The sequence below is a fragment of the Salmo trutta genome, chromosome 31, assembly GCF_901001165.1.
Source record: "Salmo trutta chromosome 31, fSalTru1.1, whole genome shotgun sequence".
Classification (NCBI taxonomy): Eukaryota; Metazoa; Chordata; class Actinopteri; order Salmoniformes; family Salmonidae; genus Salmo; species Salmo trutta.
The window spans coordinates 13,123,927-13,135,762 of NC_042987.1; the positions used below are offsets into that span (position 1 = coordinate 13,123,927).

An 11,836-nucleotide genomic window follows, 5' to 3' on the forward strand; every position below is an offset into this window, starting at 1 on the left:
GCAGTATTTTCACGGCTGGATAAAAAACGTACCCGATTTAATCTGATTATTAGTCCTGCCCAGAAACTAGAATATGCATATAATTATTAGCTTTGGATAGAAAACACTCCAAAGTTTCTAAAACTGTTTGAATGGTGTCTGTGAGTATAACAGAACTCATTTGGCAGGCCAAAACGTGAGAAGATTCTGTACAGGAAGTACCCTGTCTGACCATTTCTTCCCCTTCTTTATTATCTCTATCCATTACAAAGGATCTCTGCTGTTACGTGACACTTCCTACGGCTCCAATGGGCTCTCAGAAGGCGGCAAAAAGCTGAATGACGTAATTCAAAGCCCTGGCTGAAACACACGAGCGCTTTTGCTAAGTGGTCTATCAGAGGACAAAGGGCTTAGGCGTGAACACTGCCCGCCGCCGCCTTTCTGTTTTTCCTTCTGTTTACAGACACGCAGATTCCCGGTCGGAATATTATCGCTTTTCTACGAGATAAATTGCATAAAAATTGATTTTAAACAGCGGTTGACATGCTTCGAAGTACGGTAATGGAATATTTAGACATTTTTTGTCACGTTATGCGCCATGCAAGCGACCGTGATTTACCATTCTGATAGTGTCTAGAACTCACGAACAAAACGTCACTGATGGAACATAACGATGGATTATTTGGGACCAAACCTACATTTGTTATTGAAGTAGAATTCCTGGGAGTGCATTCTGACAAAGAACAGGAAAGGTAAGACCATTTTTCTTATAGGAAATGTGATTTTGGTGAAGGCTAAACTGGGTGGGTGTCTAAATAGCTAGCCCGTGATGGCTGGGCTATGTACTTAGAATATTGCAAAATGTGCTTCATCCGAAAAGCTATTTTAAAATCGGACATATTGAGTGCATAGAGGAGTTCTGTATCTATAATTCTTAAAATAATTGTTATGCTTTTTGTGAACGTTTATCGTGAGTAATTTAGTAAATTGTTAGTAAATTCCCCGGAAGTTTGCAGGGGGTATGCTAGTTCTGAACGTCACATGCTAATATAAAAAGCTGTTTTTTGATATAAATATAAACTTGATTGAACAGACATGCATGTATTGTATAACATAATGTCCTAGGTGTGTCATCTGATGAAGATCATCAAAGGTTAGTGCTGCATTTAGCTGTCTTCTGGGCTTTTGTGACATTATATGCTAGCTTGAAAAATGGGTGTCTGATTATTTCTGGCTGGGTACTCTGCTGACATAATCTAATGTTTTGCTTTCGCTGTAAAGCCTTTTTGAAATCGGACAGTGTGGTTAGATTAACGAGAGTCTTGTCTTTAAATAGCTGTAAAATAGTCATATGTTTGAAAAATGGAAGTTTTCAGATTTTAGAGGAATTTGTATTTCGCGCCACGCCCATCATTGGATATTGGAGCAGACGTTCCGCTAGCAGAACATCTAGATGTAAGAGGTTAAGCAATGGATTTTTTTCTGGCCACTCTTCTGTAAAGTCCAGCTCTGTGGAGTGTACGGCTTAAAACCTCTCTGGGCTAGGTGGGACGTTAGCGTCCCACTCTATTCAACAGCCAGTGGAATACAAATGCTATAACTTCAATTTCTCAAACATATGACTATTTTACACCATTTGAAAGATAAGACTCTTGTTAATCCAACCACACTGTCCGATTTCAAAAAGGCTTTACAGCGAAAGCAAAACATTAGATTATGTCAGGAGAGTACCCAGCCAAAAATAATCACACAGCCATTTTCAAAGCAAGCATATATATCACAAAAACCCAAACCACAGCTAAATGCAGCACTAACCTTTGATGATCTTCATCAGATGACACTCCTAGGACATTATGTTATACAATACATGCATGTTTTGTTCAATCAAGTTCATATTTATATCAAAAAACAGCTTTTTACATTAGCATGTGATATTCAGAACTAGCATACCCACCGAAAACTTCCGGTGAATTTACTAAATTACTCATCATAAACGTTGACAAAATACATAATAATTATTTTAAGAATTATAGATACAGAACTCCTTTATGCAATCGCTATGTCAGATTTTAAAATAGCTTTTTGGCGAAAGCACATTTTGCAATACTCTGAGTACATAGCTCAGCCATCACAGGCTAGCTATTCAGACACCCGCCAACTTCGGGGCTCACTAAACTCAGAATTACTATAAGAAATATTGGATTAACTTTGCTGTTCTTCGTCAGAATGCACTCCCAGGACTTGTACTTCAACAACAAATGTTGTTTTGGTTCCAAATAATCCATAGTTGTATCCAAATACCTCCGTTTTGTTTGTGCGTTCAGGTCACTATCCAAAGGGTAACGCGCGAGCGCATTTCGTGACAATTTTTTTTCAAAATGTTCCTTTACCGTACTTAGAAGCATGTCAAACGCTTTTTCAAATCAATTTTTATGCTATTTTTCTCGTAAAATAGCGATAATATTCCAACCGGACAATGTTGTATTCATTCAAAAAGGGAAAGAAAAAAATGGCGAGGTCTCGTGAATGCGCATCTCCAGTCTCTCTGTCACCAGGCAGTCCACTGACAAACTAAGCTGCTGTTATCTGCCCAGAGACAGGAGACGCGTCAATCTGGTTTCTGAAGGCTTTAGAGAGCCAATGGAAGCCTTAGAAAGTGTCACGTAACAGCACAGATACTGTAATTTTGATAGAGATGCATCAGAAGGACTACAAATTGTCAGACAGGCCACTTCCTGCTTGGAATCTTCTCAGGTTTTTGCCTGCCATATGAGTTCTCTTATTCTCACAGACACCATTCAAACAGTTTTAGAAACTTTAGGATGTTTTCTGTCCAAATCTACTAATAATATGCATATTCTCGTTTCTGGGCAAGAGTAGTAACCAGTTTAAATCGGGTACGTTTTTTATCCGGCCGTGAAAATACTGCCCCCTATCCCAGACAGGTTAAAGTGGTCGTGTGAACAGATACTCCAATCTCCACTGTGGAGCTTGCAGCTCCTTCAGGGTTATCTTTGGTCTCTTTGTTGCCTCTCTGATTAATGCCCTCCTTGCCTGGTCCATGAGTTTTGGTGGGTTTGGCAGGTTTGTTGTGGTGCCATATTCTTTCCATTTTTTAATAATGGATTTAATGTTTCTCTGTGGGATGTTTAAGTTTCTGATACATTTTTTTATAGCCCAACTCTGATCTGTGCTTCTCCACAACTTTGTCCCTGACCTGTTTGCAGAGCTCCTTGGTCTTAATGGTGCCGCTTGCTTGGTGGTGCCCCTTTCTTAGTGGTGTTGCAGACTCTGGGGCCTTTCAGAACAGGTGTATCTATACTGAGATCATGTGACAGATAATGTGACACTTAGATTGCACACAGGTGGACTTTATTTAACTAATTATGTGACTTCTGAAGGTAATTGGTTGCACCAGATCTTATTTAGGGGCTTCATAGCAAAGGGGGTAAATACATATGCACATACCAGTTTTCCGTTTTATTTATTTTTTTACTTTTTTGAAACAAGTAATTTTTTTCATTTCAATTCACCAATTTGGACTATTTTTATGTGTCCATTAGATGAAATCCAAATAAAAATCCATTTAAATTACAGGTTGTAATGCAACAAAATAGGAAAAACACCAAGGGGGAATACTTTTGCAAGGCACTGTAATACTCCTGAGTCTTTATTAGTCTGGCTAAGGCACTGCTTCTCTTGTCTGGCTAAGGAGTCATTTACAGTACACTGAGTATACCAAACATTAGGAACACCTTCCTAATATTGAGTTGAATGTGATGCATTTCATTTGAAAGAGGTTGCATCTGGTCATGTAAGACAAGCCACAATTAAAGATTTCATAAAGGTGTCCAACAGTTTCTTTTCTCAGCCTTTGTAATGATCCAATACCTCTCTCTGACATGCAATTAGCTTACAATGTGGTAAATAACTGCAATAAATGACTCAATCCATTTTGAGTGTTTTGTGTCCTAGGCCATACCAATAAGCTTATCTTAATGACCTTCTTGTGGTTTGGGAATGTCAAATGGCTCAACATCACTGCCGTGTTAGCTCTGACACCAATGATTCTCCATGCCTGTGACTGCACCAATACCTCTGGACAGCCACCTGGAACACAAAAACAAAGAGGTTAACATACGTCCTCCAGCTATTAGTTAACATTTACTGTAGAAAAGCTCATCTCCCAAGCATAAATACATTAAAGTACACACACTAAAGGGTACAAAAAATATGTTTTGAGCTAAAGTTATTCTTTTTTTTTTTACACATCTTCAAACTTTAAGGAGTAGGGCATTCAAGTTGGTCAGATGGGAACCCATGATGTCATCGGCCTCCCCTCTTGCTTGAGGAACAATAGAGGAGCAATAGAAAACAATAAAGGAAAGGCCCACCTCCCACTTGTGTTATGTCATGACTTACCTGGACCACCTATTGAGATGTGGCTTTTGTTAAAGAGCTACTGAACACCCCAATTGGCATGAGTTTTTCTGTTGCTCATTCCAAAAACGAGATTTCAGTCATGGAGGTGTGTTTCCTGACCGATTCCGTATATGGTTAATTATGTTTGTCCCCGATGAGACACTGTAGATGCGGAAGCCAATTTCACTTCCTCAAAATAACCAGAATGAATCTAAGATAACTCAAGAAATCTGTAATACATTTCTACGTTTTTGCCGAGGGTGTTTTAGTTGCACAATTTTACATGTAACTAAGGTGTTTGGTGCAGTATTTCTTAAATTGAAAGATGTGACACGTGTTGTCTTAAGTAAAGAAAGTCAGAGCTACTGGGCAGGTCTGTCTCACTGTCTATGCTATTGGATACAGAGCAATCACTGCAGCTGTTCACCCCATGTTAGAGGTCAAATAGACATTGTAAAATCAAAACCCAACCTTCATTTACCTATTGTGATGCACGGATGTTCCAAACTCCATTTTAGACATGACTGACTTTATGACCAAAATGATCTTATTTACACTTTGTACTCACTTTTGACAATAGAATAACTGTTTCTGACTCGAATCGATGCCACATAGTCCATTTTCAACATATATGAAATAACAGTCTAAAAATCACTTCAGGGCAAATAAATCTGATTTGACCATTCAGATACGTCACATGGACAGGAATCAGATTTCTATTCTGGCTTCAAACCCCCTACGAAGGTGGCTTGAAATATCCGATTCCATGTGCTTTTTGGGTGTTCAGATTGCAGGAAAAATATCAAATTAGAATTGAATATGCGGAAAAAATGGATTTGAGTCATTTCAAACTGAAATGTGAAAAAGGCTATCGATGGGAGAATAATTGGATTAAAATAACCTAAATGACACCAGCAAATTGGTTGAAGGGTCATTACTGGTGATTTTCCTTTGTGGGACGGGTCAAAAACCCGCATCACTACTATAATTCAGTGAAATCTTCCCAACCCCATAACCCATTGTGTTCAATTCTGAAAACTGAAATAGATTTAATCAGATGAAACATGTAAAAGCATTACAGACACGAAACACTAGTCTATCTGCTATTGTGGGGCTGTTATAGGTGGATAAGAAAAAGCACAATGACAGCATGTCTGCCTGCTTCTCTCCCATCACCTCCTACTAACACTTCCTGATAATAATTATATCTGCCGCTTGTCTACCTCACTTAAACTCAGACTGCATGTCTCACAAAGGCTACACACTGGACATATACGAACATTTCACAATGATTAGTAGGCATACTTTAGCACAGCTGATTCGATGTGTTGTTCCCAGTAACGGCAGCATGTTGAAGACTCCTTCCATTAAATCAAATCAAATCACATTTTATTTGTCACATACTTTGTAAACAACAGGTGTAGACTAACAGTGAATTGCTTACTTATGGGTCATTTTCCAACAATGCAGAGTTAAAGATAAATATAAAATTCAAATAGAAATACTGACACGAGGAATACATACACAGTGAATAACAAATAACAATAATGAGTCTTTAATGTGTTTAATGAGTCCGAAACGATTCCATTGATTCCGTTCCAGCCATTACTATGACCCCGTCCTCCCAATTAAGGTGCCACCAACCTCCTGTTGTGTGTGTGTGTGTGTGTGTAGCGTCAGTATGCATGTGTAAACACGTCATCTGTGTGTGGGCTTATAGTGCGTGTGTGTGTGTGTGTGTGCGTGCGTGCGTGTGCATGTTGGGGTGTCAATGTAAGTATGAGTGAATGTGTGGGTAGAGTCCAGTGTGTGCAAATAAGGGTCAATGGAGGTAGTCCTGGTAACCATTTGATGAACTATTTAGCAGTCTTGTTTAGCAGTCTAATGCTTGGGGGTAGAAGCTGTTCAGGTTCCTGTGGTTTATTTGTATCAGCAAGTTAGGTTCCGCATGCTACGGGGAGAGACTTGGGAAACCTATAGAATATAATAAAATGTAACTTCATTAGTCACAGCTGTGATAATCAGAAACCTTTTTTTTAAGGTTAGAAATGGAACCTTTAGGATGCTATCAAGAATCCTTTTCCTAAGGTCCTATGAAGAACCATTAATAAAATGTTCTATATAGCACCAAAAAAGGGTGGTTAGAATCCTTTTTAGGGCTTCTGTATATAGAACCCTATTTAACGGTTCTTTATAGAACCATTATGAAGAATGGTTCTATAAAGAACCTTTCTCAATCTCAAAGGTTCTAGAAATAACCTTTTGAAGATCCATAAAGGGTCATATTTTCTGCTTAGCCATATCAAACAGTATTGTTAAAATCCTATAGGCTATATTATTGTGTGAATTGACAAGTTGAATCAGGTGTGTTAGATCTGGAACTGCTGAAGGTCCCCGAGGAGAGATTTGAGAACCACTGATTTAGACATCGGTTCTTAAATGACACAAGGCCATATATGTCTTTCTCAAGACACTGACGCTGGCCATAGTCATATTTAACATGTAATGGCATAACACAACAGATTACATTATCTGGAATGACATTCTCACGCACTGTTGAACAAATAGAGCTGTGCGCAAACCACACCCAAAATATGCTAATGAGACACCATCCCTAATTCTTCATTATCACTAAAACAGATTTGAGTCATTATTGATCCACATAGAACCGTTCACCCTTCCCAAAGAATACTGGAGGAACCCTATTTTCTTAGTGTGTAGGACGCCTGATAGAGCTTAAGAAGCCAAAATAACCAAAGAAAATATCAAGAGAAACATGCAAAAACTAAAAAAAGACCTCTAGCCTATATTCTTAAAATACAAATTAAAATAACTTTAGACCTTGTCAACCACTTTGAAACAAAGGTTGATGACATCCACCCCTCATTCCCTCAGCCTACTGAGTCCACAGGTCCCACTCACACAGAACTACCCTACGACTTGACATTTTTCTCCCCTCTCTCTCCAGGTGAAATCCTGCTACTAGTGATGTCCAGCCACCCGACAACCTGTCCACTCGACCCCATCCCCTCTATCCTTCTCCAGACTACCTCTGTAGACCTCCCATTCATCACTTCCCTCATCAACTCATCACTGACCCGCTGACTTCTATATGGCCAGAGTTGCTCCACTCCTCAAGAAACCAACACTCGACCACTCTGAAAACTACAGAGCTGTATCCCTTCTTTCTTTTCTTTCCAAAATACTTGAGCATGCTCTGGATCAGATAATCCTGAACTGGGATACGCCAAATAAAAATGTGATTCAGAATTTTAAAAAATATATATATATTTTTTTTTTCTTCACATTTTCAAACAGTACATTTATATTTTCCAACGGGGTTATACATTTGGGTGAGGTTTTCTTCTCGCCTGAGTAGCCTCGTTTCACTGCCAAAAATAAAATTAAACCATCTAGTGTTCAGCGAAATAACAACACAATGTCAAATACAGGTATCTGAGTCAAATAATTAACATCCAATCACTAAAGCTTCTTCAGGATTGGTGGGTCCCCTGCGGGACGGTTGAGCTAATGTAGGCTAATGCAATTTGCATGCGGTTGTAAGAAACAAGAACATTTCCCAGGACATAGACATATCTGATTTTGGCAGAAAGCTTAAATTCTTGTTAATCTAACCGCACTGTCCAATTTACAGTAGCTATTACAGTGAAAGAGTACCATGCTGTTGTTTGAAGAGAGTGCACAGTTTTGAACATGAAAAGTTATTAAAAAACAAATTAGGCACATTTGGGCAGTCTTGATACAACATTTTGAACAGAAATGCAATGGTTCATTGGATCAGATTAAAACCACGTACCTATGTGAGAGTGGATTCTCGGCCCTCACTAGCATGAAAACTAAATACAGGCACAGACTGTGTGTGGAAAATGATTTAAGACTGAGACTCTCTCTAATACAACCCAACATTGCAGAGTTATGTGCATCCTTTCAAGCACACCGTTTTCATTAACCTGTGGTGAGTTATTCACCATTTTTTATATACAAATAAGGTTTTATATTTAAGATGGCTAAATAAAGAGCAAAATTGTTGATTATTATTATATTATTATTTGTGCCCTGGTCCTATAAGAGCTCTTTGTCACTTCCCACGAGCCGGGTTGTGACAAAAATTCACACTCATTCTTATGTTTAATAAATGTATCGTATAGTGTGTGTGTGTGGCAGGCTTACAATGATGGCAAAAAACAACATTTGAGAGTGCGCTGACCCTGGTGCTAGAGGGGGTACGCATCTGGAGGTTGAATGTTTGTTTGAAGGGGTTCGGGGCTATAAAAAGTTTGGGAACCACTGCTTTGGATAATATCTTCTGCTAAATGACTCAAATCTAAATGTAAAAGAGAGTATTCCCTCAATGCTACTCTTCCTGTCATAAACAATACCCCCTGTATCTGTTTTGCCATGGCACCGTGATATAACACAACACCGATCATATCCGCCAGACATCTGTCGGTGTGGTGCCATGGAGCATTGTGCGGAGGAGTTGAGCGAAAACGGTCGTTAGGCCTGATTCCCATCTACCCAGCCTAACTTGATAAGAGATGACTCTTGGCTGCTTTCAGACATCAACTGGGGTAAAAAGGACTTCTGCGTCAGTGGCTATGGCAATTCCTGTGTCAGACATAAAGAAGTCAGTGATTCAGACTTCCAGGCAGCTTGATCATCCTTAAATCATCAGCCATGAAAAGTACATGCCACTTTGACATGAGTGAGATTATTGGTAATAACGTGTGTGGAGTCTGCTCAGTGAAAGGTGAAATAGGTTAAATGGTCATTTTCCATAAAGATTACTATGATAGTAGCTTCTGTCACAGGCTACTATGATAGAGTTGGGTTTAGCTGACAAGGTGTGTGCCCACTGACAATTTGACCAAATTGGTAAATCACACAAAATGTTGTGCTTCCATTCATTTTCAGAATAAATATGTTTATTTGTAGGCTGGCAGATTTGCCATTAGGTGAATGCTCAGAAAACATCTAATCTTTGATTATTTTTGAGAAATGTGTTCTTCCTGGAAATTAAAGCAGTACATGTACATGTCAAAAGATTAGTCTGGAACACAAAGCCCACTGGGCACACACTGGTGGAATCAATGTTGTTTCCACGTAATTTCAATGCAATTACATTGAACCAACGTGGAATAGTTGCTGAATTGCCATCTTGCCCAGTGGGAGGTTATGAATAAAAAGTGACAACGGAAGGGATAATTGTTTTGTATAGAAAATAAAGCTGCACAAATTAATATATTTTGTCTGTAGTGAAATCAGATAAAATGTTAATTAAATGATAATTCATTGTCAACCTCATTTCATCAGGGGTCGAAAATGGAAACAGAATTGACCATACTGCCATCTAGTGACATGCACTGAACGTAAATTGGGACCCTTCACATTGTCAGCTAACCCATCTATACATTTTAAATTGAAGGGGCACTATAACCACACGAGTTAAATTGGTACAGCATTCTCACTCATGGGTGTAACAAATATATTGTCTTACAAGGCACAATTTAAAATATATTAATGAGCCAGAATCAACAATACTATGCACCCACTAGTGGTCAAAAGGGTTTTGCCACTCCAAAGATAAGGTACAGTACTGTATTCTGTGGGGTGGAATTGCAGTAACATTCGAAATACAACAATTTTCCCACAATGCACCATAATTTACAGCATGCTGCAGTAAAACGTTAGTTCTTTTCGCTGTTGATAATACCTAACATTACCGTATAAATTAGTTTTCTGTTACAGTGTAGCCTACACCTTTGTTGTAAAACCACGGCCTTGGCTTGCTTTCCTCCCTACTTACTGTAAATGAACAGATTAGGAGTCAGCTGAAGCAGTGTGTTTGAGAAAGTTGCTACAGTGGGAATGAATGGACTCATAGAGGGGCACACATACTGTCCGTTCGTTTTCAGGGCCTAGAGAAATGTTCACACACACACACAGTATCCCTCAAATACTGACGGCTAACTTTAACCTCTGCGTTCACAGCTTGGGTTGTTGACTTTAGTTTCTGGATGCAGTCAATGGTCTGGAGGTAGCACTGGTCCAGAACGAGGGGGAATACCTCTGAGGAGAAGGATGGAGAAAGGAGTCATTGAAACCTGGAATGACAAATAGGTCAGCCTGTTTATGTACTGCTGTGTTTACACAAGTTTGTGTTTGGCTTGGTGGGTTATTGGGTATTTTGGAATAAATCTACACCTTTCTGCGTAATCCAACTTTCATACAACAATATAAAAACTGTTTGGTTTAAATGTAATTTATTTGAAAGTGATGACACCCCTTTAATTTCTAAAGTCATCAGGAATAGTCATATTAATACTAAGGCTACACGAGTGTTTGTTTATTCCTTGGTGACACAGGAGTGACTGACAGCTCATTTAAGTTGCATATGAATACAATGTAATATTATATATAATCGTATTCCTTAGCAGCTTATATGAGCTGTCAGTCACTAACTGAAGTGAGCAATAACTTTAGAGGAAATGATGGTTTAATTTGTGCAGATTGACTTGAAAAGGGATTCCAATCATGATCATGCATGTTTGGTACAGCCCAAGTGTCAAAATGTAAATACTCAGAATGCTCACATCATCCACTGAGTAGTAGCATCGTTTGAGGACGTTTCTGTATTGTTGTGATGCATTTATTGGATATAACAACTATTTGCTCTATCAACAAAAGCTGTGAAGTTTATTTTATACAAAACCAGCACCGTTGCAGTGAGAGCCAAAAGTAGCAAGTAAAAACGTTTGCTGTCTTACCTAGTCAAAGTCACAGCTAACTAAAACGCTGGTAGTAGAACACTACATAGAGAGTGCCTCACCTTCAATCCTAGGAGGTGTGCATTGCAACACAAGCAGTTTTTTGTTTCTCGCAGTATAAAGGCTTTCTTCATCACGTCCCAAAGTCTGATATTTTTGTCTTGTGGCACTTTTTCTCTCTTTCGCTCAGTCCAGCCGGGACCCGCCAATCTCCCACAGGGTTCTGGGAGAAATAGTGTGGTATTTCAAGCAGCACACTAACTCAGCCATGGGTTTAAATTAAGCGTGATGTGGAGGGGTGGAGGGAGGGAGAGTAGAGGGGGAGCAGGGGGTTCTGCTGAAATCCTTTTGGCTAACATAGTAAGAAAATAACTCGGATGTTAGGTTAGGGGTAGGGGCCACTCCCACAAGGATACACAGTCCAGTAGACAGCTTTTTGGAATCCACTAGTGGAATGAGATGCACAGGTCATATATTATATATACAGTGAGCTCCAAAAGTATTGGGACAGTGACACATTTTTTGTTGTTTTGGCTCTGTACTCCAGCACTTTGGATTTGAAATGATACAATGACGATGAGGTTAAAGTGCAGACTGTTAGGTTTAATTTGAGGGTATTTTCATTCATATCGGGTGAACCGTTTATA

At 39.1% G+C, this 11,836-nt stretch overlaps 1 long non-coding RNA gene across 1 annotated transcript; it reads right to left on the reverse strand.

The window, feature by feature from the left end:
- Positions 1–9,890: 9,890 nt before the first annotated feature.
- LOC115169572 (uncharacterized) lies at positions 9,891–11,701 on the reverse strand. Its single transcript, XR_003870887.1, has 2 exons — positions 11,252–11,701; positions 9,891–10,491 (listed from the first exon to the last, which is right to left on the reverse strand). It is a non-coding gene; the product is annotated as an uncharacterized LOC115169572 (long non-coding RNA).
- Between the last annotated feature and the right edge of the window lie 135 nt (positions 11,702–11,836).